The sequence below is a fragment of the Nicotiana tabacum genome, chromosome 8, assembly GCF_000715075.1.
Source record: "Nicotiana tabacum cultivar K326 chromosome 8, ASM71507v2, whole genome shotgun sequence".
NCBI classification, from domain to species: Eukaryota; Viridiplantae; Streptophyta; class Magnoliopsida; order Solanales; family Solanaceae; genus Nicotiana; species Nicotiana tabacum.
Genome location: NC_134087.1, coordinates 190,123,063 through 190,144,920, shown reverse-complemented (window position 1 = coordinate 190,144,920; position 21,858 = coordinate 190,123,063). Strand labels below are relative to the sequence as shown.

The 21,858-nt window shown below is 39.6% G+C and overlaps 2 pseudogenes; both read left to right on the top strand.

Annotated features, from left to right (window-relative positions):
• Positions 1–9,104: 9,104 nt before the first annotated feature.
• On the top strand, positions 9,105–10,672 carry LOC142161783 (sugar transport protein 12-like; annotated as a pseudogene).
• Positions 10,673–11,543: 871 nt separating this feature from the next.
• Positions 11,544–19,419, top strand: LOC142163454 (zeatin O-glucosyltransferase-like; annotated as a pseudogene).
• Positions 19,420–21,858: the final 2,439 nt, after the last annotated feature.

Genomic DNA, 21,858 nt, shown 5'->3' with positions numbered 1-21,858 from the left:
CTTTTGAGCCTTAGACCTTTTCCCTTCAAGACCCATAATACAAGCCTATACCCGTTCTAAAAGATACCCTCTCTTGGCACCCGATCTTTCCTTTAGCACATGGCAAAAGCATAAGTTTGGGGGAAGATACGTGGACTGTAACAAAGTGGTAAAAAGGCACAAAAATGAAGAAAAAGAAAGGCAATGAAAAAGAAAGAAAAGCAAAAAGATAAAAAGAATATTCAATGTGAAAAAGAATAAAAAGGCACTCAAGAAACGCAATGAATGAAAGGTGTGGAAAGTTGAAAAAAAAGGAGAAAAGGTTTGAAATGTATAAGAAAGAGTGACAGTGTGTCTCTCTAACCTCTTAGAAAGAAGGGAAATGACTCTAAGTGTCAAGTGAATGTGTGCCAAATGAAACAAAAGAAGTGCTTAAGGGAAGATGGAACCTACTTAGACCAAACAGCTCCTACCCTGAACCAATACGTCGCATTTGTAACTCCACAAAAGCCCTATATGATCTTAAGTTGAATGAAGCTACATTAGTGGTGACTCACATAAGGGGCAAGCATATGGTATTTAGAGCCAGACTTGTGACTTTTTCTTGAGATAGATGAGTGAATTTCCATTAACCCCGTTCTGAGTACCACTATTCTAAAGGTGAGGTATTCTTAGGGAGAGTTGAGGATGTGTGAGTTTGGGTTCCACAATGACCAAAGTAATAGATAGAGTTTTTTGATGTGTTGAGTCAACTCTTGATGATCCTATGTTGCACTTAATCTATAGAGTTTCAAAGAGTAAAAGTTTTTAATGATTCATTTGTATTGAGGGCAATTGATAGTCTCAATTGATTCTAGATGAGGTTACTTTGGGACAACTGAAATTTTCTTGGATGTTCTCTTGAGGAGTGGATCTTATTTTGTTTGCTTGAGGACAAGAAAAAGCTTAAGTTTGGGGGAGTTGATAACTAGGGATTTTGATACATTTTATACTCCTTCTTGCTTAAGTTTTGATTAGAAATGTGTACAAAATAGTCCCAAAGGCTCACAAGTTGTGCTTGATTGCAAGTTTAATCAACAAAGTGACAAGAAGTCAAATATCAGCTCAAAAGGAGTGAAACTTGCACAAGTATCAAGACAAGACAAAGCTTATGCAAAACAAGGCAAGTGCGGCCGCACACCATTCTGTGCGGTTCGCACTGTGAGGTTCAGAGAGCATGACATTCAGGCACAAAGGCAATGCGGCCGCACTAGGTTTTGTGCGGTCCGCACTAAGATCAATGCAGTCGCACTCGATTTAGTGTGGTCCGAGGAGGATCATAGAGTTGCCAAATTCCGAGTTCAAGCCAATGCGGTCCGCACTCCATTTCATGCGGACCGCACTAGAAGCCTCCACGGCCATAGTCCATTCTCTACGGTCCATAGTTCCTGAGTTCAAAGAGTTAGATTTTCAAGCTCAGAGCCCTAGTGCGGCCGCACACCATTTTGTGCGGTCCGCACTAGCCCCGTAGGGGTATTTTTGTCTAGATTTTTCATCTTAGTATAAATAACTTCTTTTCCCATTTTTCGGGTATCAGATAGTTTTAGAACATAACTGCGCTCGTGGGTTCAAATATTTTAGCCATTTTGGGCAATTTTATCTACTTTTCATCATTAAATCTTATTGTTTATCATAGTAATTAATTAATATAAGTTGTTCTTCATCTATTTCTTGCTTTTCTTCTTTAATTATGAGTAGTTAGACCCATAAGCTAGGGTTGTGGCTCAACCCTAGTGTGGGTAAATGATGGGTCTTGAGTTTTAGGGTTAGATTGACTATGAGTGTTTGATATTTGGGCCAATTTCATGGTTAATTACTGAATTTATGGTTGCAAACACTAGTTTGTGTTTAGATGACTTGAGCTCTTCTTGAGAAAGAGAACCTAAGTCTCTGAAATTGGTCCAACAAGGAATTGGGGCATACTCAAGAGATTAATAGCCCCAATTAAAGGGTTAAACCTCGAGAGAGTAATACCCGACTTGAACCTTGATTGTTTGTGCAAATTTGCATACCCAATTGGTCTTGAGAAAGTCAATTCGGGCAAAATCACTCGAACCGCCGAGAGGTGTAGAGTGGGTAATATCGTGCAATGGTTAAATCATACTCCCCAATTATGTCAATCGTGTCTTAGATTCAATTACCCGTCAATTGACCACCTAGGTGAAAGTCACTACCCTAGTGCCTTTTAAACCATTTGAACAACCCTCTTTAGTTTTACTCTTAGCTTAATCTAGTTTAATTTACCATTGTAGTTTGTTAAAAGTAGAAGTAAATCAAAAACCCTAAATTTGATTAGAAGTGCAATTTGGAACACATATGCAATCCTAAACTAGATATGTAACTTCTGTGGAAATCGATCCCGGCCCTAAATCGGGTAAAAGCTGCTCCGACCCTCTCTTGCTACTCAATAGTAGTGCAAAGTAGGCCTCGATCAGTACTCAGATCAACAGATTTGCACGGCAAGAATTCTAAAATATGAGGTTTTCCTAAAGGTTCTGCAGCCTTCCGAGGATAAATACAGATGTCTCCGTACCAATCTGCGAGACTCTACTAAACCTGCTCATGACTCGTGAGACCTATGTAACCTAGGCTCTGATACCAACTTGCCATGACCCTAAACGGACCTGGTCGTGATGGCGCCTGTCGTGAAACTAGGCCAGCCGACACAAACCCCCAACACCAACCAAGTAAGTATAATTAGTCATTTAAAGACATTAATAAGCTAAAATACCGTAGAATAAAGTAGGATAAAACAGTGCGGAAACCAAAACACAGCCCGACATTGGGGTGTCACCGGTCATGAGCATCTACAACTCATCTAGGAATATGAAAAGACAACATAGTCTGATACAAAACTAGTACAAAGCTAAATAAAGATTGGAAGGAGATGCACTAGGCTGCGAACGCCACGCAGCTACCTAGTCAACTCCAGAAAAGCCTACTGGAAGACGGTCAGCAATCACTAGTGTGACCCGAGACTCCTGGATGTACACATAGGGTGTAGGGAGTAATGTGATTATGCCAACTCAGTAAGTAATAAAAGTAAAGGCAGTTGAGCAATAAAAAACATGTAAACCACAATATAATGCTACAAGCAAATAGTATAAACCAAAACAATGCAGTAAAGCAATAAAAACTCATAAAAACATCTCAGTTCAGTAAAACCTTTTAAAAACATCTTTCAGTATCTCAAACGAGTGATGAAAATTGTGAGAAAAAGGAAAGAAACATAAAACAGCCCCTCGGGCAAAATATCAACAGAACCAGCCACTCGGGCTGCCTCGTAATCAGTCGTATCATCCCCTTAGGTAATAACATGAAACAACATCAGCCCCTCGGGCTATATCATACCTCACACTAGGTACCCACGCTCACTGGGGGTGTTTAGACTCTGGATGGGCTCCTACAGCTCAAGAGCTATAAAAAGTCACCTCGTCGCATAACAAAATCAGGCCCTCTGCCTCTCAAATATCAGAATCAGTACACATGCTGCGGCATGCAACTCGATCCCATAATAGTCCTCACCACATAGGTCCTCGGCCTTACTCAGTCAGAATCTCTCAAGCCCCTCGGGCAACAGTAAAACATGATACTCAGCCCAAAATATCATTTATAAATATCGAAAACAGAGTAAATATGGCTGAGTTATGAAAACAGCAGAATACAACATGACTGAGTACAATCATAAAGTAAAAATAGTGAGGAATAGCAGTAAAAAGCCCCTAAGGGTCCAAAACAATTGGCACGAGGCCCAAATATGACATTCAACCCAAAACATGATAATACTTTCCAAAACATAATGATATCAAGCAGTTCTAAATCAAATATGCGACTTAATAGTCGTACAGGATGGACCAAGCCACAATCCCCAATGGTGCACGACCCCACGCTAGTCATCTAACATGTGTGTCACCTCAAAGTAGCACAACGATGTAAAATTCGAGATTTCATACCCTCAAGACAACATTTACAATCATTACTTACCTCAATCCGGTCCAAATTCTAGCCCACAATACCTTTGCCTCTCGACTCGGCCTCCGAATGCTCCAAATATATCTAAAAACATATTTATACGATCAAAATATGCTAAGGGAACAAAGCCCACTCGAAAATAATCAATTTACCTCAAAACTCCCGAAATTGGTCAAACCCGACCCCCGGGCCCACTTCTCGAATTTTAATAAAAATCGCAAAATTAGAAACCTTACTCTCTCAGGAGTTCGTACATATCAAATACATCAAAATCTGACCATAAACGACCCCTCAAATCTTCAAATCAAAATCTCAAATTCCAAGCCCTAACTCTCCAATTTTAGGCTTTACATTTCATAAATTTCATATTTAATTAGGTAGAAATCATAATTGGATTTAGTATTAAGTCCATAAATCTTATATCCAAGTGTTTCCCTTTGATTCCCTCTTCAATTCTTCTCAAAAAGCTCCAAAGTCGCTCAAAAATGGCGAAAGTTAGACCCAAAATCGCGGACAACAGCTATTTAAACATTCTGCCCAGGTGACCCTTTCCTTCTTCGCGAACGCAGTCAACGCCTCGCGTTCATGAAGCACAAAATACGTTGACCACTTAAATCCTTCATTGCCAATGTGACATCCTGAACGTGAACGCGAAGCTTCAGCACCTCAACCCATTGCGACCTCTAGCTCGCGAACACAAGGCACAAATGAACCTGGACCCAGCTGCTCCCATTTACACTACGCGAACGCGGGAAACACATCGCGTTCGCGGTGAGCACTGAACCTAACCCTTTGCGAAAGCGGGACCCATATCACGAACGCGAAGGCCAAACTTCCTGCCTCACACCACATCAATTTGCGAATGCGAGAGCCTACTCGCGAACGCGAAGGCCAAATGTTTGCAACACCAACAACAGATTTTTTTGCAACTTCTCAAACATGATTTTGATCCGTTTAACCACCCGAAACTCACCCGAGGCCCTCGGGGCCTCAACCAAACATGCCAACACATCCCATAGCATCATTCAAACTTAGTCGAGCCTTCCAATCACTCAAAACAATATTAAAACACTAAAATACCATCGAATTCAAGCCTAAGAATTCCAAAAACTTCCAAATTCCACTTTCGATCAAAAAGTCTATCAAACCTCGTCTGAATGACCTTAAATTTGGCACATACGTCACAAATGACACAACGGACCTACTTCAACTTCTGGAATTCTATTCCGACCCCTATCAAAATCTCCCCTATCAACCGAAAAATGCCAAAATCAAATGGACCTTCTATGATTTTTATTACGGTATATGGTTTTGTTCGCCTTAGGTATTATATTCCGTATTTTTTTCTCTTCCATCTTTCTTCCTTCCTTACTTCCCTCTTCTTCTTCTTTCCCTTCCTGAGCCGAGGGTCTATTGGAAATAGTCTCTCTACCTGTATTAGGTAGGGGTAAGGTTTGCGTATAGACTACCCTCCCCAGACCCCACATTTTGGGATCAAACCGGGTTTGTTGTTGTTGTAACCGGAAAATGCCAAAATTTCAATTTTGCCAATTCAAGCCTAAATCTCCTCCGGACCTCCAAAACACATTCCGATCAAGATCCTAAGTCCGAAATAACCTCCTGAAGCTATCCGAACCATCGGAATTTACATCCGATCCCTTTTTCACATAAGTCAACATCCGATTGACTTTTACAACCTAAGCTTACTCAAAAGAGACTAAGTGTCTCATTCCTTTCAAAAATCTCTCTGAATATGAACCAACCAACCCGATAACACATAATACAGCTGAACAAGATAATAAGAAGCAGAAATGGGAGAAACGGAGCGGTAACTCATAAAACAACCGACCGGGTTGTTACATGACCCTTCCTAGTTTTATTAGTATCATTGAATAGGTCATGGGATAAACTTTTTGTTCGGTGAACTAGTTATAATTTATGATATTTGCATCTACCTTTATAAGATGAAACTACCTTTTTGTCGATTAACCATTGTTGCTATTATTTTTTGTTTCGATGCACTTCCTTTTTGTATTACAATAAGCTAGAGGTTGCATAATAGACAATGCGTCTAGTAATAAATTAGCTACTTGATTGCTTAATAAACACTTGGTCCATTAATAAACTAGTTATTTGGTTGAGTAATGACTCAAAGTCGCATCTAATAACTTCATCAAATATCACATTACATCAGTAGAACATTACATGTTCTAGAACACTTCCAACAAAGAAAACTTAGAATAATTAAATTATTCCTACCAACAACAAACTAATATTGCTTTTCATCATCCAAGCTGCCCCAAATCGGAGAATGTTGCACAAAAGCATAATCCATTTATTCAGTCTCATTCAATTTGTCTTAACCATCCCCCCAACATAATTATCTACATGAATCTGCCTTACTTCCAATTCAATTCTTCCATCATCATCATCTTCTACCTGAACATCCATTGCTAAAATATTTTCTAGTTCAACCACCTCCATTTGCAGAATTATTTTTCCATGCTTAAGAGCGTCATTTACGTACTTCAAACTACTAATATGGCCAGCAATCCTTAGATCTAGCAGATCATCGTCTCATTTCCAAAATTGACATCTTTTACCCTATCCAATGAAATCGAAAAAAAAATTATCAATAAACTTGAAACCTTAAAATTAAAAAAGGATGAATTATTAAATTTATCTTACCTTAGGTTTCAAACATTTTGAGAATTATCGCAGTGAGAGTTCTTTCTCGACCCAAACAACACACTCGATCCTTGGATCATCTTCTTCAACTATTTGACCAATGCTTTTTCAGAAGTAAAAATTGAACTTGAAATGTGAGTAATTTTGGTTTTTAGATAGCCGGTCAGATTGAAATTTTATAGGGGTCAAAAAAAAGATTTGGTTAGGGATATGGCACGTGGATATATTTTAATTAATTAACAATATGTATTGTCTTCCATCAACCACTAATCGTCGATAAACCCTTTTAATGGTCTATTAACCCTGAACCTTAACCCTTAACATTCAACCTAAATCAATATCCATCCTTAATGTTCGGTGTCAACTTTAGGTTGCGTCCTCCACTCTTATTGTGGTCGAGGATAAACACACGGTCCTTAACAAACCCCTTAATGGGGGTTTTGGATTTTTCTTTTTCCTTTTTTTTAAAAAAAAAATCTGGAAATATTATATTTATATAGATTGGGACAAAAGTGTAATAATTAAAATAATAGGATACAGTCTAAACTTTCCCTTTTTCTTTATAATTAACTCAAATCCCATTTAAGCACTAATTAAGCAATAGGGTCAATCCTAAAATAATTAAAACTTGAAGATCAATTTGCAATCAAGTTTAAAAAAGGTTCAAGTGTCTAAGAGGAAATAAATTTATTATTTTTCAAATTCTTCACACGAACAAAGTTATTTTTTAATTAATTGAACCTTTGTGATACATAAATTTGTTTCCGTGTGAAGAATACTGAAGATGAAAAGAAATCAGAAAAAACAATGAACTCAGATATAGTTAGTATTACGAATCAAATCATTAAAATGCAAAGTTGAATCAATAACAATGAAATAGAAGAAGACAAAATATATTCTAAATGGGTTGCTATTAATTTTTTTTATACTTTTAGATTTTTTCCAACAAATGACGGTTCTCTATATTGTTTATGAATTAAGTTATTTGTTGTAACATATTAGTAACTCAATTTTGATCATTGTATATTGCCACTAGTCAATTTTTTATGCGCCAAAGGGCAACATTTTCATTTCCGAATTTCTAAAGGACCAATGTATTGATTTTCAATTTGTGTTATCTAACAACTTTTTGAAGAGTCCTTGATAAATATATTTTTGTGGTACTTGTTTGTTTAGTATTATATTATAATAATAACAACAATTTGCATGGGTATTCCCACAAAAGTTCCCAGAAATCACAACTAGGCATCTGGTAACTTTTGTGGTACAAAATTTCTTTATTTATTGAGCTCAAATACATTATTTGATACTCCATTCGTTTCAAAAATCATAATGCTATTTTTTTAGTACGTTTAAGAAACCAATAGTAGTTTTTAAAATTTAGAAATAACTCAACATAAATATTTTATTTTGCATTTAATGATAAACTTTTATAGTCACTCAGATGTTATGGTATGTTTACGATCACAAAATTCAAAAGTCTTCATTTTCTACTTTCTTAAATGTTATATCTAGTCAAACTACGTAATATAAATTGAAACAGATGGATAATATTTATCTAATTCTTTAAAGCTATATACTCATTGATATAGTTACACGCGTAACGCGCAGCCTAAAACTAATATAATATAGATATAGGTATAAATATAGATGAATTGATGATGATACGATGATAGGTTTACAGTTTTTCGATTCATTTTATTTGAAATTGCCCGTATATCTTTTTACATTGAATTTCCCATAACTTTTCCTGATTATATAAGATCACGGATATTCTATATAGAATTAAGCATGAAACGAAATACTCCATATCCTACTCAACTTAGGAAATTATATATATGCGGGTAATTATGTAAGTCATAAACATACTAAGAGGGTGTTTGGCTAAGCTTATAAGCTGGTCAAACTGACTTATAAACATTTTTTGGCTTATCTACGCGTTTGGTAAAATTAAAAGTGTTTATAAGTTAAGTGCTTAAAAGCCAAAAATCATAAGTTGGTCTCCCCGAACTTATCAAATTTCAGCTTATAAGCACTTTAAGTTTGACCAAAATATTTACTATTCTATCCCTAAAATACTTCTTTTTAAAACAAAACTCTTCATATACCCAGTTCTTCAGCTGCATATTATTAATTTCAGTATATTTATCCAAATACGTAACTGCTTATTATTTAAATTTGTTTCAGCACCTAATGCTTATCAACTACTCTAAATCAGCTAAGCCAAACAGGCTCTAAGTTTCATACTAGACAAATTAGAAGGATATCCTAATCCGACTAGTTTTGCAAGTTATAAACCTATTCGATCTCGGTTTTTGACATCTATATATGCCCTTGTCTTTCCACGCCTAAGGACACCATCTCAAACACTTTATATAATCTTCCTTTCTTTGTTCTGCATAGTATTTTTTTTGATCAATATCTTCATGGCTGGTGGAAACTTTATCCCCGGCGGTGGCGGAGACAATCTAGATGAGTACCCAGGGAAGCTAACACTGTACGTAGCCATGACTTGTATCATGGAAGCCATAGGAGGGTTGATCTTTGGCTACGACATTGGAATTTCAGGTGGAGTTACTTCCATGGATCTTTTTTTGAAACGCTTCTTCATGTTTGTTTACCAAAAAGAGGCTTTGAACACCTCGACCAACCAATATTGTAAGTTCGACAACCAGTTGTTGACCCTTTTCACGTCTTCTCTTTACGTGGCTGCCCTGTTTGCGTCCATTGTTGCTTCTCATGTTAGTAAAAAACGTGGCAGAAAAGTTACTATGGCCCTTAGAGGTCTCTTTTCTTGATAGGCGCCGTCCTCAACGCTGCTGCTATCCATATTAGCATGCTCATCTTGGGTCGTATTCTTTTGGGGATTGGTGTCGGATTTGCTAATCAATCTGTCCCTATTTATTTGTCAGAAGTTGCTCCCTACAAATACAGAGGGACTTTCAACGTGTTATTCCAAATGGCTATCACCATTGGGATTCTGATAGCGAATTTGGTCAACTTTGGACCTAGCAAAATGTCTGGCGGTTGGGGTTGGAGGGTTAGCTTAGGAGGTGCAGCCGTGCCAGCACTAGTCATCCTGGTTTCCTCAATGTTTCTCTCTGATAGTCCGAGTTCGTTGATAGACAGGGGAATGAAAGAGGAGGCAGAACAATTGTTGAAAAAGATAAGAGGAGTTGATAATGTGAATGCTGAATTTAATGACCTTGTTATGGCGAGTGAAGCATCCAAGAAAGTAGAAAGGCCATGGAATAATCTTTTATTCGTCCGAAAGTATAGACCGCAGTTGGTTTTGTCAATTCTGATACCATCACTCCAGCAGCTTACGGGAATCAACGTGGTCATGTTCTATGCTCCAGTACTTTTCCAAACATTAGGGTTTAAGAGTAACGCTTCGCTTATGTCAGCTGCTATCACTGGCGGTGTCAACGTGGGTGCAACTTTTATTTCAGTCTTTTGTACGGATAAGTTTGGGAGGAGAATACTCTTTTTCTGGGGTGGCATCTTCATGTGTATATTCCAAACAGCAGTGGCAGCTCTTATTGGGGCAAAATTCGGAACAACAGGGAATGCAGCAGATTTGCCACTTTGGTTTGCAGCTTTAGTGGTTGTCTGCATCTGTGTATTCGTTGCTAACTTTGCATATTCATGGGGTCCGTTAGGATGGTTGGTTTCGAGTGAGATTTCTCCATTGGAAGTTTGATCTGCAGCACACTGTGTTATTGTATCCTTGAACATGTTTTTCACTTTCGGAGTTGCACAAATATTCTTGAAGATGCTATGTGGGATGAAGTTTGGTCTATTTATCTTCTTTGCGGCGTATGTGTTAATAATGATTGTGTTTGTCTACTTGTACGTGCCCGAAACAAAGAATATACCAATTGAAGAGATGTCTCAAGTTTGGAGAAAACATTGGTATTGGAAGAAGTTCGTGGATGATGCAGAACCAAAGCCACAAGAGAATGGCTTAAAGCCTTCAAAGGAGATAGTCTAAAATATAGGATAGAATTGGCACACAGATGAAAATATTTCATCGTATAGCTATTTTACTGTTTTCTCTCTTTGTATACTCCCAACTTTTCTTTTTCTAATGTTTTGGAGTTTTTTGGGTGTTTTTAGACTTTGTTATTTTCCATAGTAGTACTATTTTTCTTTCTATTCAATATGTAGCCTTGTTTACAGTAACAATTATTTCTTATGATATGCAAGAGTAGTATTTTAAAGTAGTAGAAGTAGACTCAAAAGTGCACCTTAATTAGCAAAAGGCACTCTTGACCGCAAAACCGTAATAAGTCTGTCTCAAAGGCGTCCAAAAAACGAATTGTCTATTAGGCTCAGAACCTTTTAGGTATAAACAGATTAATGGTAAATACAAATATGCTTGTTAAATGTTCAATTTGCAGTTCGAGACAGTTTTATCTAGAGCTCTTCTCGAGTTGTCACAGTTTTGTCTAATTTGCAGTTCGAGACAAAGTTTTGTCTAGAGCTCTTCTCGAGTTGTCATGAGAATTATTTCATTCACATATTCAACAATTATAACTAATTTAATTAGATGTTGTTCACTTTGTTAAAACGCATGGACGAATAACATCATTCATATACTTTCACTAAATATTCACAAACTGACTCATCCATACAATGATCTTTGTGAGTAATTTGAAACTGAAACTACCTAACAATGTATCCACTTGGGTGTAGTTATTGTCTTCTTTAAATACTGATCAATAGTCAAAAAAGAAATATCTCTTGTTTTTATTTCCCAGATCTGCATATGGCATCATGTTTATCACGTGAATTTTGGCACTTGACCATATAAGATAAGGCATTTCCCACCGTTAAGCCAAAGCTCATTGTACAATTTTCATTTCTCCTCAGTCTTTCTTCTTTTGTTCCAATGGCTACCAATGAAGTGATTGTGGCCATGGTTCCATTTCTTGAATATGGCCGTCTCAATCAGTTCTTCGTTCTTGCTCGGTTTATCGCTTCACATAATATACCAGTACACTTCCTCAGCCTTGTAGATCAAAACCAAGATTTGAAATTGCGCGTCCAAAGTGATCTCAAGGCCTCCGACATTCATTTCAATGACCTTTTGATACCTTCTTCTTCTTCAGAAACAGAAGACACCGAAAGTGCTGGCGCTGGCGTGCCTTCGATTACTGTGTTTGATACACAAACTTGATGATCCCATTCGTTAAATATGCCTTGAACTCTCCACCATTGCAAAGGTTTGGTACTAATTCAGGACAATGCTATGAAGCATTCTATGGGGGATGTGTTTTCATTTCCAAATGTCGAGTCTTATATTGATTCAGCTTTTACTAGATACTCTTTGCTCCGTCAATGTCATGATCATGATCACATTGTTGTTGATGATGATCATGACCAAATAGTTGGGCAATTGCAGGACGAGTTTCCTATGATGGAGAGCTGAGGCATTGTTCGTTAGAATGACACATGAATGGACACTCAACTCTAGAGAATTCATGAACTCCCATAGATATGTGGAAGGAAAGTACATTGATTTATTACTTGCAAATAATGAAAAAGACAAGAAGCCATTGTGGGTTGTTGGTCCACTTCATATGCTGCTAGAGTCACACGAATCTAGTGACAGAAATTGTATTGGTTAAAATCTAACCACTTCGACCAGGGTGGCCACGACCCCATTCTTGCCACTGGATAGAAGAGGCCAGTAGAGTTAACCTCATCCCTCATTTAAGGCATTCGACACAGCAACGAGGGCAATGCCTTCCCACGACAAGGAAACCCCACTTACCCAAACACGTCAAGTCGCGGCAGGGGTAAAGGGGTTATTTCGACTATATATACAAGCAAAAGGAAATTCCCACGGGGGGGGGGGGGGGGTCTCCCTCTTTCTAGAAAATATGTAAACACACCTCTCCAAAGAAAGAAGATGATCGGTGATCCCATATCTTTATCAGATCCAAAAGGGTCCTAAGGTTCTTGTATTTGTCTATCATTCACCTTTATTAAATGAAAGAAGATCCGTCTCACTGAAGATCGGGAGAATCTTTTCCTTTATTCACATTTTTGTTACTTAATGCATCTTTCTTTATGTTATTAAATCTGGCCATAATCGCCGTCAACATTTATATCCGGCTATGTTTTCTAATTCATATTATTCATCTCGGATCTAGAGTCAATTATCTTTAACTAGGATTAACCCCTTCATCTTCTTTGATTGATTTGCTTAAAAAGAGTTCAAAATCTTTTGAGCCAAACAATTTGGCGCCGTCTGTGGGGATTTTCTAGTTAAAATTTTAGTTTCCTCTAGATCTGGAATTCAATTCCAGTTCCACGTTCTGTTCATGGTAGATATTTCCTAGTACGGTTGTCTACCATAACATGGAAAGACGAAATAGCTTTCTTAAACTCTCTTTTGCTTCTGCAGCTTCAAATTTTTAATATACTATCCGTATAAGAGAATATTCGTACAACTTCTGTGTTCTTTAAATGCCAAATCAAAGGCATTTCTTATCATTGGATAAATTTGATTATGTATTTCAACTGTAGAAAACAGATAAGTGACTTCAAGGACTTATGAGTTCAATTGTCTTAAATGAAAAGAGCTTGGACATAGAAGTTAAAAACGTCCAAGTTACAAAGATGGAAGGGCTGCAATTGCACAAAACAAACTCAAGAAAATGACAGCCCATAGAACGTCGAAGTGGAAAAAGAGGGCAGATGGAGCAATCTTAACTTTATGTTTGAAATATCATAATATGCTATCTATACAACAACAAAAAACTTTACTAAAGCGAACAACCACCCCAAAATTGGTAGCGGACAGTAAAAGCATAACTGGAGAAGGCAAATATGGTCACTCCTCTCCACTCGCCGCCACTCCTCTTCACTCGCCGACTGATCAAATCGAGGTAACGAGCGATTTCATTTGGTTTAACTGACTTTTTGTAAATAGAATAGAAGTAGGAGCATTCTCCCAGAGACACGAACAAGGAATGATCGCAAAATTAAGCAAACTGGGGCTCCCTCACGAAATACATCATATTCTCCAATGCAAGTAAAATTAAGCAAACTAGGACTTCCCTAGGAAATACGTCATATTCTCCAATTCCAACAAAATTAAGCAAATTGGGACTCCCCCAAGGAACACCCCTTAAGGCCAAGGGCCTTCGCCAAGAAGAAGAGCTCGACATCGACCAAACGACAACGGGTTAACATTTTGACAAGTTCGAAAAAATACCCTTTAAGGCCAAGGGCCTTCGCCAAGAAGAAGAGTTCGACATCGACCAAACGACAACGGGTTAACATTTTGATATGTTCGAAATAACACCCTTTAAGGCCAAGGGCCTTCGCCAAAGAAGAAGAGTTCGACATCGATCGAACGACAGCGAGTTAACATTTCGATATGTTCGAAATAACACCCCTACGGCCAAGGCCCTCGCCAAAGAAAAGTTTGACCTCGACCGAACGACGACGGGTTAACATTTCGATACGTTCGAAATAACACCCTTTAAGGCCAAGGGCCTTCGCCAAAGAAGAAGAGTTCGACCTTGATCGAACGACGACGGGTTAACATTTCGATAAGTTCGAAATAACACCCTTTAAGGCCAAGGGCCTTCTCCAAGAAGAAGAGTTCAACATCGACCAAACGACGACGGGTTAATATTTTGATAAGTTACAAAAGTAACACCCTTTAAGGCCAAGGGCCTTCGCCAAGAAAGAAGAGTTCGACCTCGATCGAACGACGATGAGTTAACATTTTGATAAGTTTGAAATAACACCCTTTAAGGCCAAGGGCCTTCGCCAAAAAAGAAGAGTTCGACCCCAATCGAACGACGGCAAAAAGAGGGGCTCGACCCTTACATCCAAGGGCCGTCGCCAAAAAAGAATTGGTTGACCCCTATGGCCAAGGGCCATTGCCAAAAAGAAGAATTCGGCCTCGTCCGAATCGACCCTTACGGCCAAGAGCCATCGCCAAAAAAGAGGGGCTCGACCGTTACGGCCAAGGGCCGTCGCCAAAAAAGAATAGGTCGACCCCTACGACCAAGGGCCATCACCAAAAGGAAGAATTCGGCCTCGACCAAAACAATATTCGGCCTCGTCTGAATCGACCTTACGGCCAAGAGCCATCTCCAAAAAAGTGGGGCTAGACCCTCACGGCCAAGGGCCGTCACCAAAAAATAATAGGTCGACCCCTACGGCCAAGGGCTGTCGCCAAACAAGAGTTTGACATCGATCGAACAAAAACGGGTTAACATTTCGATACGTTCTAAATAACACCCTTAAGGCCAAGGGCCTTCTCCAAAGAAAAAGAATTCGGCCTCGACTGAAACACCATTCAGCCTCGACCGAAACACAATTCGGCTTCGTCCGAATCAACATGCGGCCTCGCTCGAAACAACATTCGGCCTCGCCCGAAACAACATTCAGCCTCGACCGAAACAACTTTCGGCCTCGTCCGAATCAACTTTCGGCCTCGACCAGAACAACATTCGGCCTCGTCCAAATCAACATTCGGCCTCGCCCAAATCAACTTTCGGCCTTGTCCGAACCAACATTCGGCCTCGTCCGAACCAACATTCGGCCTCGTTCGAATCAAATTTCGGCCTCGACCGAACCTACATTTGGCCTCGTCCGAATCAACTTTCGGCCTCATCTGAATCAACATTCGGCCTCGACCAAAACAACATTTGGCCTCGTCCGAATCAAATTTTAGCCTCGTCCGAACCAACATTCGTCCTCGTCCGAATCGACCTTTACGACCAAGGGACTTCAACATCGATCGAACGACGACGGGTTAACATTTCAATAAGTTCAAAATAACACCCTTAAGGCCAAGGGACTTCACCAAAGAAAAAGAATTTGGCCTCGACCGAAACACCATTCGGCCTCGTCTGAATTAAAAGTCGTCCTCGACCGAAACAACATTCAGCCTTGTCCGAATCAACTTTTGTCCTCGTCCGAATCTACATTCGGCCTCGACCGAAAAAACATTCTGCCTCGTTTGAATGAACATTCGGCCTCGCCCGAATCAACATTCGACCTCGCCCGAATCAACATTCGGCCTCGCCCGAATCAACATTCGGCCTCGCCCGAATCAACATTCGGCCTCGACCGAATCAACATTCGACCTCGACCGAATCAACATTCGGCCTCGACCGAATCAACATTCGGCCTCGACCGAAACAACTTTTGGCCTCGTCCGAATCAACTTTTGGTCTCGTCCTAAACAATATTATGTCTCATCCGAACCAACATTCGGCCTTGTTTGAAATAACACAGCCTCGTCCGAATCAACCTTCGGCCTTGTCCGAATCAACATTCGGCCTCTTCCAAATCAACATTCGACCTCGTCCGTATCAATATTCGATCTCGTTGGAACCACAACGGGTTAACTTTTTGACAAGCTCGAAACAACACCCTTTAAGGCCAAAGGCCTTCGCTAAAAAGAAGGGTTCGACCTTGATCGAACGATGATAGGTCAATATTTCGATAAGATTGAAATAATACCCTCTAAGGCCATGAGCCTTCACCAAAACGAAGCGTCCTACCTCGATCGGACAACAACGGGATGATATTTCGATAAAAGTTTGAAAATGCACCCTCGGGGCTACGAGCCATAGCCAAAGAGAGTTCAAAATTTTCTTAAGACCCGGTACCGTAAGAAAATATAAAGGGAAAGAAAGACCGGGACTCGCCACGTGGGAATCTACCTTGCACCAAAGTCGCAAAAGCAAAAACACAAAAGTACAAGGCGAATAACAAAAAAATTCTTCTTTATACAAAGTCACTGCGCAAATAGTTGCGGATTACATACGGCCTGGATCAATAGTCAAAAGAGACATCTATCTTTTCACTCAGTGTCTTCATCGCTGCCGTCGTAGTCACCATCTCCATAAGGCTCGTCATCATCACCATCCGCACCCCTATTAGCTTTGGGTGTCGCCGCGTCGTATCCACAATTTGTACGAGCCTCACCAGCTTTCGTTCGTGCTTCCTCATAAATTGCCTCGTTCACGGTGCCTGCTTCCCGTGCCACCCAAAATATGCAGAGTGCGACTAAGGAACAAAATGAGGGGTCAGATTCCTCTCAGCTACGTCGTACGCATGTTCCATCCGTCGGGTCCGACGAGGCACGACCCTGACGAACGGAGGGACTAACTGTATTGGTCAAAATCTGACAACATCGACCAGGGTGGACATGACCCCATTATTGCTACCAAATAGAAGAGGTCAATAAAGTTAACCTCATCCCTCCTTTAAGGCATTCGACACAGCAACGAGGGCAATGCCTTCCCAAGACAAGGAAACCCCACTTACCCAAACACGTCAAGTTGCGGCAGGGGTAAGAGGGTTATTTTGACTATATATACAAGCAAAAGGAAATTCCCATGGGGGGGGGGCTCTCTCCCTCTCCCTCTCCCTCTTTCTAGAAAATATGTAAACATACCTCTCTAAAGAAAGAAGAGGATCGGTGATCCCATATCTTCATCAGATCCAAAAGGGTCCTAAGGTTCTTGTATTTGTCTATCCTTCACCTTTATCAAATTGAAGAAGATTTATCTCACTGAAGATCGGGAGAATCTTTTCCTTTATTTACATTTTTGTTACTCAATTCATCTTTCTTTATGTTATTAAATCTTGCCATAATCGCCGTCAACATTTATATCCGGCTATGTTTTGTAATTCATATTATTCATCTCGGATCTAGAGTCAATTATCCTTAACTAGGATTAGCCCATTCATCTTCTTTGATTGATTTGCTTAAAAAGAGTTTAAAATCTTTTGAGCCAAACTGAAATCGTCATGAATGCCTAGAATTTATCGACAAGCAAGATGCTAATTCAGTAATATTCACATCATTTGGAACAAACACTAAGTTCTCACAAGGAAAGATCAATGAGCTCGCTCTTGGTTTAAAGCAGAGAAAGAAGGAAATAAGATTAAATTACCAAAAGAGTTTGAAGAGAGAGGGGAAGGAAGTGGAATGGTGGTGAGAAATTGGGTACCCCAATTGGAAATCTTGGGATATCCATCTACGGGTGGATTTTTGAGTGATTATGGATGGAACTCTTGTTTGGAGAGCATTAGCATAGGAGTTCAAATAGCAGCTTGATCAAACAATGCAGACCAGCCCTATAATGCTGGTTTTGTAACTAGTTTTCTAAAAATTGGAATCTCTGTGTGGAGTTAGGCTCATAAAGAAGAATTGGTGACAGTATACCTGTCTTTTGTGCATTTGGGTGATGATCCACCAGAATACCAGATGACGGGTTTCAAAGATTTCTTTCACGATCTGGATTTCCCACCCTCGGGAGTTGTGATGGTGCCTGCTCGTGAAAGCTAGGCAAGCCGAGTATTATAAATTCATTATCCCTTTTTATTAAGCATGTTCAATAATTCAAAGTAATAAGTGATTTAAGCAATGGAATAAACTAAATAACCAAAAATGCAGAAGACGAAAACTTAATCATTAACCGAATATTTGTTATATAATCTGAAATACAATACTACCTAGAATTTGGTGTGTCACGGACTATCTAAGAATACTACAAATAAGGTTTGAATGGAAATACACAAGTCTGTCTCTGAATAAGTAAAAATAGAAAGAGAAAAGATAAGAGGATACTCCAAGGCCTGCGGACGTCTACAGGACTACCTCGGGTGGCCTGAATGGACTGAAGACAGCACCCTCTGTGCGGTCCTAATGCTCCGGTATTAGTATCTGCACACAGTGTAGAGTGTAGTATCAGCACAACCGACCCTATGTACTAGTAAATGCCTAGCCTAACCAGACTACCAAATAAACCTGTGCAGTTAAATCATATACAACGAAAATAAAAGCAGATAATTACAGCTAAAGTTGGGCGGGGGAAACATGATGTGGGGAGTAACAGATAACAATAGAATAACAGTAGAGAAATGTAAGGAACGCCATAAATCAATTACCAGGAAAAGATAAGGAAATAAGAAACAAGTACACATGTAATACCGTTGCAGGCGTGCAACCCGATCCCATTTCATATAATACCGTTGCAGGCGTGAAACCCGCTCCCATTTTATATAGTACCATTGCATGCGTGCAACCCGCTCCCTTTTCATATAGTACCGTTGCAGGCGTGCAACGCGCTCCCATTTTATATAGTAGCCAGTGAATGCGAGTACCCAATGTGAGAGATGCGATATTGACCGAGGGGCTGTTGCTGTTTCATGTTGTTGCCCGAGGGGCTAATTAGGAGTGATTGTGAGGTAGCCCGAGGGGCTGGTTCTGTTGATATTTTGCCCGAGGGGCAGTTGTGGTACATATTTTGCTCAGGGGCTGTTTACGTTTCAATTCTTTTACTCATTGTTCTCATCACTCGTTTGAAACTATTGAAAGCCGTTTTAAAATGGTTTTACTGAACTAAGTTGTTTTTATGAAATTTTATTGATTTAATGTATTGTTCTGGGCATATACGTTTTTGCTGTAGTGCTATGATGTGAAATTACCTGTTTTCTTACTACTCAGCTGCTTTTACTTTTATTACTTACTGAGTTGGCGTACTCACATTGCTCCCTGCACCTTGTGTGCAGATCCAAGAGTCTCGGGACGCGATAGTGAGTGCTGGTTAGTCTTCCAGTAGGTATCCGGAGTTGACTAGGTAGCTGCTTGGCGTTCGCAGCCCAGTGCTTCTCCTTCCTATCTTATTCAGATTGTCTTAGTATTTTGTTTTCTGACTATGTTGTCCTTTCTCTTTCCTAGACGAGTTGTAGTTATCCATGACTGGTAACACCCGATGTCAGGCTGTGTTATATATATTTCGCACTGTTTATTTTAACTTATATTATGGGATTTTAGCTAATTAATGGCTTAAAATGATGTATTATGAATTTCTGGTTAGTTTGGGGTTTATGTTGGCTGTCTTAGTTTCACATTAGGCGCCATCACGACCGAGTCAGTTTTAGGGTCGTGTCATTCAACCCCTCGCACACATGATGCCTAGTATTTTGATAAAACCTGGCCAGCTTACAGACTTTGGCAAAGATGTGCTTATGAAGAAATGGTTTTTTCAGCAAAGGTAAATTCATTGTGTCATTTATTCGTTTTACTCATTTTTTGGTTTGTTTAGTAACTAATTATATCTTTTATTATTGTAGTAAAATCAATGGAGTATATGTAGTGATATTTATTGACTCCCTCCTAACTAGTATGCTAGCGGTGCAACTTAATGACAAGCAAATAGATTTATTCAGGAAAAAGAAATTACAGTAAATATGACGGACCTGTCACGACCCTAAATGGACCCGCTCGTGATGGTGCCTGTCGTAAAACTAGGCCAGCCGACACAAACCCCCAACACCAACCAAGCAAGTATAATAATCCATTTAAAAACATTAATAAGCTAAAATTCTATAGAATAAAGTAGGTTAAAACAGTGCAGAAACCAAAACACAGCCCAACATCACGGTGTCACTAGTCATGAGCATCTACAACTTGTCTAGGAATCTGAAAAGACAACATAGTCTGATACAAAGCTAGTACAAAGTGAAATAAAGATTGGAAGGAAATGCACTGGGCTGTGAATGCCAAGCAGCTACCTAGTCAACACGGGGTGACCCGAGACTCCTGGATCTGCACACGGGGCATAGGGAGTAATGTGAGTTTACCAACTCAGTTAGTAATAAAAGTAAAGGCAGTTGAGCAGTAAGAAAACACAAAAACACAGCATAATGCTATAACAAAACAGTATAAATCCAGAACAATGCAGTAAAGCAGTAAATACTCGTAAAAACATCTCAGTTCAGTAAAACCCATTTAAAACATCATTCAGTAGTTCAAACGAGTGATGAAAACAGCGAGAAAAAGGAAAGAAACGTAAAATAGCCCATCGGGAAAAATATTAACAGAACTAGCCCCTCGGGCTACCTCACAACCACTCGTATCAGCCCCTCGGTCTACTTTACGATCACTCATATCAGCCCCTCCGCAATAACGTGAAACAACATCAGCCCCTCGGGCAGTATCACATTTCATACTAGGTAGCCGCTCTCACTGGGTGTGTTCAGACTCTGGAGAGGCTCCTACAGCCCAAGCGCTATTACAAGCCACCTCGTGGCATAACAAAATCAGGCCCTCTACCTCTCATATATCACAATCAATACACTTGCTGCGGCACTCAGCCCGATCCCATAATAATCCTCACCACACAGGCCCTCAGCCTCACTCAATCAGAATCTCTCAAGACCATCGGGCAACTGTAAAACATGATGCTTAGCCCCAAATATAATTTAGAAATATAAAAAACGGAGTAAATATGGCTGAGTTATGAAAACGGTAGAATACAGCATGACTGAGTATAATTATGAATTAAAAACAGTGAGGAATAGCAGTAAAAAGCCCCTAAGGGTCCAAAACATTTGGCACGAGGCCCAAATATGGCATTCAGCCCAAGACATGATAGTACTTTCCAAACACAATGATATCAAGTAGTTCTAAATCAAATATGCGACTTAATATTCGTACAAGACGGACCAAGTCACAATCCCCAATGGTCCACAACCCCACGCTCGTCATCTAACATGTGTGTCACCTCAAAGTAACACAACGATGTGAAATCCGGGGTTTCATACCATTAGGACAATATTTACAATCATTACTTACCTCCATCCGGTCCAAATTCTATCCCGCGATGCCTTTGCCTCTCTACTCAGCCTCCGATTGCTCCAAATCTATCCAAAAACAGATTTATACCATCAAAATTTGCTAAGGGAACAAAGCCCACTCGAAAATAACCAATTTACATCAAAAATCCCGAAATTGGTCAAACCCGACCCCCGGGCCCACATCTCGGATTCTGATCAAAATTGCAAAACTAGAATTCTTACGCTCTCACGAGTTTGTACATATCAAATACATCAAAATACGACCATAAACGACCCCTCAAATCCTCAAATCAAAATCCCAAATTCCAAGCCCTAACTCTCCAATTTTAGGCTTTAGATTCCATAAAATTCATGTTTAATTTGGTAGAAATCATAATAGGATCAAGTATTTAGTCCATAATCTTATATCCAAGTGTTTCCCTTTAATTCCCTCTTCAATTCTGCCCAGGTGACCCTTTCTTTCTTCCCGAACGCGGTCAACGCCTCGTATTCGCGAAGTACAAAATTTGTTGACCACTTAAATCCTTCATCACGAACGCGACATCCTGA